Source organism: Stegostoma tigrinum, chromosome 13 (genome assembly GCF_030684315.1).
Source record: "Stegostoma tigrinum isolate sSteTig4 chromosome 13, sSteTig4.hap1, whole genome shotgun sequence".
Classification (NCBI taxonomy): domain Eukaryota; kingdom Metazoa; phylum Chordata; class Chondrichthyes; order Orectolobiformes; family Stegostomatidae; genus Stegostoma; species Stegostoma tigrinum.
The window spans coordinates 31822190-31828189 of NC_081366.1; the positions used below are offsets into that span (position 1 = coordinate 31822190).

Here is a 6000-nt window from a genome sequence, read left to right on the forward strand (position 1 = left end):
TACAGATATACAACAGCCATACGAACGCAGCCTATGACTTCATGCAAACTGGGTCTGTAGAATCTACTGATATTCTAACAGCTCACTCCTTCTTACAGTAAAGCCCATCAGATCTGATAAATGAAAAGAAAGACCACGGAGGTCAAATAAAAACTAAGAGCTGTCAGAAGAATTTCAGACAAGAAAAATGGTCCAAATGGCACGTAACCTAGGCTGCTAAGTGAAGCAAGGGCGGTGAAGCTATAATCATATGGAAGTGGTTACAAAGGTCTAGAGGGTTGCAAATTCAAAAGTATGAAAAACGATAAATCAAGTAACTGCAGGTGTCATTTAGAGAAAGATAGCTAACTTGGAGTACAAAATGTCACAGGTGCACAATCCTTTCAGTCTAGAGTAAATAGGCTTTGGGGGTGGTTTAATTCTGCACTAATCTTCTGTCCCTAGACCTGGGAATTTTGGCACAAGCTGTCTAAAGTGAAAAAATGCATCTGTTGCCCCAGCTTAACAGCCCTCACTTTTATCAGCTAAAAATTTAAAAATATTCAATTTTTCATTCTGAACGAAGCCTGGTAATTTAACCTCAGATTTTCAAAATGTCTCATCTGATTGGTGATATTAAATGCCAGAGCGCTGTACAAACTATCGGCCTGTCTCCCAGCAACCCGTGTTCAATAATTTTCACACATGCAACATCACCAATAATTTGACCTGTTATTATTTGACCAATAATTTGTCATTTGTAGAACATTTCAGTGCACAAAATTGTTGTTGATTTCATGTAAGTGGCAGTATTAACTGTACATGTAATTAAATGCGTGAACTGCTTTGCCATGCTATGTAACTAAAAGTAGAATTCGCTAACTGTTATGATAAGGTGCTACATAAGTACATGTTCCTTTTGAATTGAATGGCTTTCAGTTTCTTTGCAAATCAGTAACCACTCTTCAAAGCTGAGTTGATTCTCCTACTTTGGTACTCCAATTTTGTCCAAGACATGATTTGTTGAAGAAATTTTTTTTTCAAAAATTGCGGTTGGTCATATTCACAACTGTCTCCCTGGAGTACTGTGCAAATTCATGAACAGAATGCTATATACATACAATATAGCTGAAATAGGCTCCGTTTACCATCCAACCGTGCCTTAACTTCAGTTCTCATAACATCCTACTTGTTTACAACACGGCACTGTTTTCCAAAATCACAGAAGGAAGAACAACAATATCTATTGACCCAAGTATTTAAAGCAAGAATTAGGAAAATATCCTGTACTTATTTATCATAATTCACCAAAGATCCACTTTTCATGGGGCACAGGAGTGAATCTCAGCTGTTGCCTTTCTAGCACAAGAATAAAACAGATTGTGCATTTTTAAACTGCTTCCAGTTCATCTTGAAGGGAAACCATGACCATACTCACTTTAAAATAATAATCTGTTAAAACATTAGAACTGCAACAAGCCGTTAGACTCAAATGAACAGCATAACGTTAAGCACCTCATAAAATAAAATGAAACCAATTGATCACTTTTTACCTCCTTCGTGAAACAGATGTTTTGAGATCAGATCACCTGGTCTCTGCCAAACTCAGCAAACTTCGCCAGGTCAACAGTTTAAACATCATAAATGACCAAATTGGTTCAAAGGCGTCATGATATTGTCATTGGATTAATAATCCAGATAAATGCATCAGATAATGTTCTGGGAACATACAGTTCTATCCCATTATTTTCAATTAAAGAAAAATCTGCAATTAAAAGTCCACTGATGGCCACAAAAAACTATCACCAATGGATGGGAAAGAGAAATCTGGTTTACTAGTGTCATTCAGAGGAGGTAAACTGCCATCTTCACCTGGTATACCCTACATACAAATTTAATCCCACAGAAATGCTCTGGATTCTTAATCGTCCTGACATGTTCTAGCACTCAATTGTAACAACTTGCTAATAAATCTCAAAGAAGCAATTAAAACAGTGGCCTAAGCACTGGAAATGACAATGGCAAACGAAGCCCTGTAGAAGCTGCAAAGTCTTTCTTGGCAACATCTGGATGCTAGTGCCAAAATAGCAAAGCTATCTTACAGGCTAGTCAAGCAACAGCCTGACATTGTCATGCTCACAGAATCATTCCTTAAGAATCATCCCAGGCAATGCCATCATCATCCCTGGATATATCCTATTCCACTGAAAGTACAGGCCAACAGTGGCAGAAGTGGGAGGGAGTTGCCCAAGAGTCTGCAACATTTACTCTGAGATCCATTAAGACTAATGGCATAAGGTAACCCTCAGGTGCCACACACTATCATCACCATCAAACCCCACCATTCCACACCCAACTGATGAATCAGCACTCCTCCACACCGAATACAACTTGGAGGAAGCACTGAGGGTGGCAACTGTGCAGGAGACTTCAATATACATCATTTAGAGTGGCTTGGCATCAGCACTACTGACCGAGTTAGTCAAGTCCAAGGGGACATGCTGGACTGGGTCTGAAGCAAGTGAAGGAATCAACCAAAGGAAAGAATCACTCTTGGTCTCATCCTCACAAATCTGTCTGTTACGTATACATCTGTCCACAAAAGTATTGTTAAGAGTAACCAGCACACAGTCCCTGTGAAAATTAAGTTCCAATTTCACAAATGACATTACCCTTCACTGTGCTGTGTGGCATAATCACTGTACCAAATGATATTACAGTGAACAGATCTAACAGCTTAAGACCAAGTATCCATGAATCACAGCGGCCATAAGCAGCAGGGGAACTGCACTCTCACACAATCTGCAGTCACAGACTCCTGCATAGCCTTTAATCTAGAACTGACATCAAACCAGGGGAACTAACACCCAGTTCAATGAAAAGTGCAGGAAACATGCCTGAAGCAGCACTTAAAAATGACGTGTTAACTTGATAAAGCTATGACATAGCACTAATTGTGTGTCAAACAGCACAGCAACAATTAATTAGTGGTGGACAATTAAGTAACTTATTGGAGAAGGCATTCCACAAATATCCCAATCTTCAACGTTTGAGAAGTCCCATCGGTGCAACAGTAAATGTTGAAACATTTACAACACAATAAGTGGGTTTATTAATCTAATCTCATCTAAACAAAAGGAAGATTGTAATTCTTTCAAAAACATCTGGGGTACACATTTAGCAGTGTTATAATGTCACCAAACATCAGTGCTAGTGACATCAAAGGGATGGCAGCAGAAAACCCTGCCGTGTTCTTTTGAGTCTATTTTTGCACAAATGTTACAGTTGCTGCTATATATACAATGGCTAAAATTCAAGATTCAGTCACGTACTCCCACAGCTTCCTGTTTGTTCACCACGACCGTTAAAACTGTATGGAAAACAATTAAAACAACGTGCGTTCTTCTGGCTCTTATGGTATTCTGCTTTCTTGTCTAACGTTTCAGGCCAACAGTTTCAACCATGTTAGTGGCAAAATAAAAGTTAAATGAGTTGGAATCACCCTTACCAAATATAGCGTTAAAAAAGCTGAGTTTAAATTTACTTTCTCTGCAAGTAGTTTACACATATCTGAGATCTTCTAAAACATACAGGCTCTCCATGAAGAAAATGTGATTTTTATTTAAAAGAAAACACGTCAACCATATCCCTCACCCTCAAAGGATGCGGTTTCATCTTCTCATGCGCCTGTCAAAATGAAACAACATGAAACTTCTCAAAATAAAAGTCCAGGAAATTAATCAACCGTAACAAGCGGGGGAGGGGGATTATTGCGAAGTATCCGACAGACAAGGGACAATTGGGGAATAAGTCAATAAACCAGGGTATCACTCCGAAGTACATGTTTACTGTCAATTCACTTATCATTTGCAGGTGCAATATTCCTCAAGTCTGCCCACGATTTCAACACCGGTTAATGTTGATAGTTGCGCTCGGGAGACAACGCCCAGGCAGGAACATTGACAGGTTAATGATTCCAAACTCTCACCTCCCCACCCATCAAATTTGAAAAAAAAACACATCTCAAGGTTTGGCAATGTGAACAGGCAGGGCCTGGATTTATCTGTTAAAACCGTTCCCTGGATGTCACAAATTGGAACGGCACCGTAAGTGGAAAGATCTCAGAGACCACGTTTATATAATTTTCCTCTTTTTTTAAAACCCAATGCCTTTTTTGAGAGAAGGGAACAAGCTTGATGCCTGTTGCTAAGTAACGATCACACAACAGCTTCTGGAATGTGATTTCACAGCCACCCCGGGAACAATTCTGTGATTAAAAACCGATATAGATTGTAACAATTAAAACAATTCAGAAAACAAAACGATGACATTCATAACAGCCCTAACATGTCAATTCCTATCAGTAACAGCGGAACTGTGCGGGTTAAACGCCGGTGATCGTATCGAAATGACAAGATACGTAGTCGCGCATCTACCTTTCCAATTAAAAAAACATTCCTGTCCATTACAGGAAATGCGGCAATCGGCCTGTGCCTGCAGTTAAAATGAAATATTTACAGCCGGATTCCATTACAATGTTTAGAATGAGTTTATTATGGCGCAGTGGGTTACTCCGAGGGTCTCTGCTCTTTTACCGTTTTACTGTCGAGTGTCAGAAACTGCACAATGCACGCACCGCGGGCTGCAACATTAAAACATCAAATGGCTGGGCAATTTCCGGGTTCGCACGGCGTTTGGGGGGGGGAGGGTTGTTAAAAAAAACATCCGTGTCTTAAACATTCGGTAAACTAAAGCTGCGTTTTCTTGCATAAGGGGTACACGGCGAACGGGCTTTGCAGCTATCCACAACCGGCAGGTTGCATTTATTGAAAAAAATAAACAACCACTGATAATAGGTTTCGATCCGCAACCTAAAAGATCACAGTCCAGGTTGCAACACACAACGTAAGGCCTTACATTCTAGGTGTCTGCACAAATCGCACTTTCTTTCTCCTGTTTCAACTTATTTGCAATCTAAGACTCAAAGTGCGGAGTGACGCAACATCAAGATGACATGCTGGCCCTATGATTACAAGGAAATGAAGTGTAGAAACAATGTCAATCACTTACAATGACACAGTAACAATATGTCTCCTTTGCAGAAACAGCAGCTCAGCTTCGAGTGGGCAGTGGTAGACTGGCCCACAATACTGCGCGCTTCCAGCCGAGCTGTCACTCAGCGCCTCTGGGTCATCCTCCCCAGTGCATGTGGTGAACGGAGTGTGCTATTCATCCACACCCACATAACGCAGAAAACCAAACCTAAAAAAAACGCATACGCTATCAACATTGCAACATAATCAGATTGAACACCGTCGCGTTTATTTTTTTTTAAATGATTTGTCACAATACGTTTGATGGTGTAAACTCACAGAAGAAAGAGTCCTATATTTTATACTGAAAAGCGAAGCGTGTAATTTCGACAATCGCCTGTGCCCTAAGTATAAAATGGCATGAATATCTGTCTTTACGGATTTTTACCCCCAAAATTTGGTAATATATAAACGGATCTGAATCACGCTGTATGCTAAAAAAAATGCTTAGTGCTACTTATACTGTACCATAAAATGAATGCAAAATCGCAGACTTATATATGCATATGCCATTATGGTTTGCTTAAATTGATAGTGAATTTCCCTTGCGTTGCTTACAATAAATCAGTACAAACAGGTTGTCTGCTACTCATTTTCCTCTATCTCTCTCCACTTCACTACCATGTCTTATTTTGCTTCTTTTTGTTTCCTCTATTGGGGTTTGTGGGTCCCTCAGCATGTAGTCTTGGACATTGGAATATGCCAGTCCACAACCGCCAGGTGAGATCTACACTTTACACTGAAAGGTTTTGAGCAGACCAAAGAGCATCTTTCACCCAGTTGATTGTCTTCCAGGCAAAGTCAATTATTGTCTTAGTGTGCATCACAGGGAATAACCAATTAGAGCACAAAGGCACCCAACTGCCTGTTACAAATCTCGACAAAAACGACTACATCTCTCTTCAAGATAACAAAATGTGAGGCTGGA

The 6000-nt window shown here is 40.0% G+C and overlaps 1 protein-coding gene across 3 annotated transcripts in view; it reads right to left on the minus strand.

Annotated features, from left to right (window-relative positions):
* LOC125458204 (core histone macro-H2A.1) overlaps positions 1-5180 on the minus strand; it is a 41082-nt gene extending 35902 nt beyond the window's left edge. For 2 of the 3 annotated variants that reach the window (XM_048543231.2, XM_048543229.2), the window contains exon 1: positions 5050-5180. The gene's annotated coding sequence lies outside the window, so the exon portion shown is untranslated. Of the gene's footprint in view, positions 1-4574; positions 4594-5049 lie in introns of those variants that run through there. The other variant, XM_048543230.1, reaches the window with a different exon arrangement.
* Positions 5181-6000: the final 820 nt, after the last annotated feature.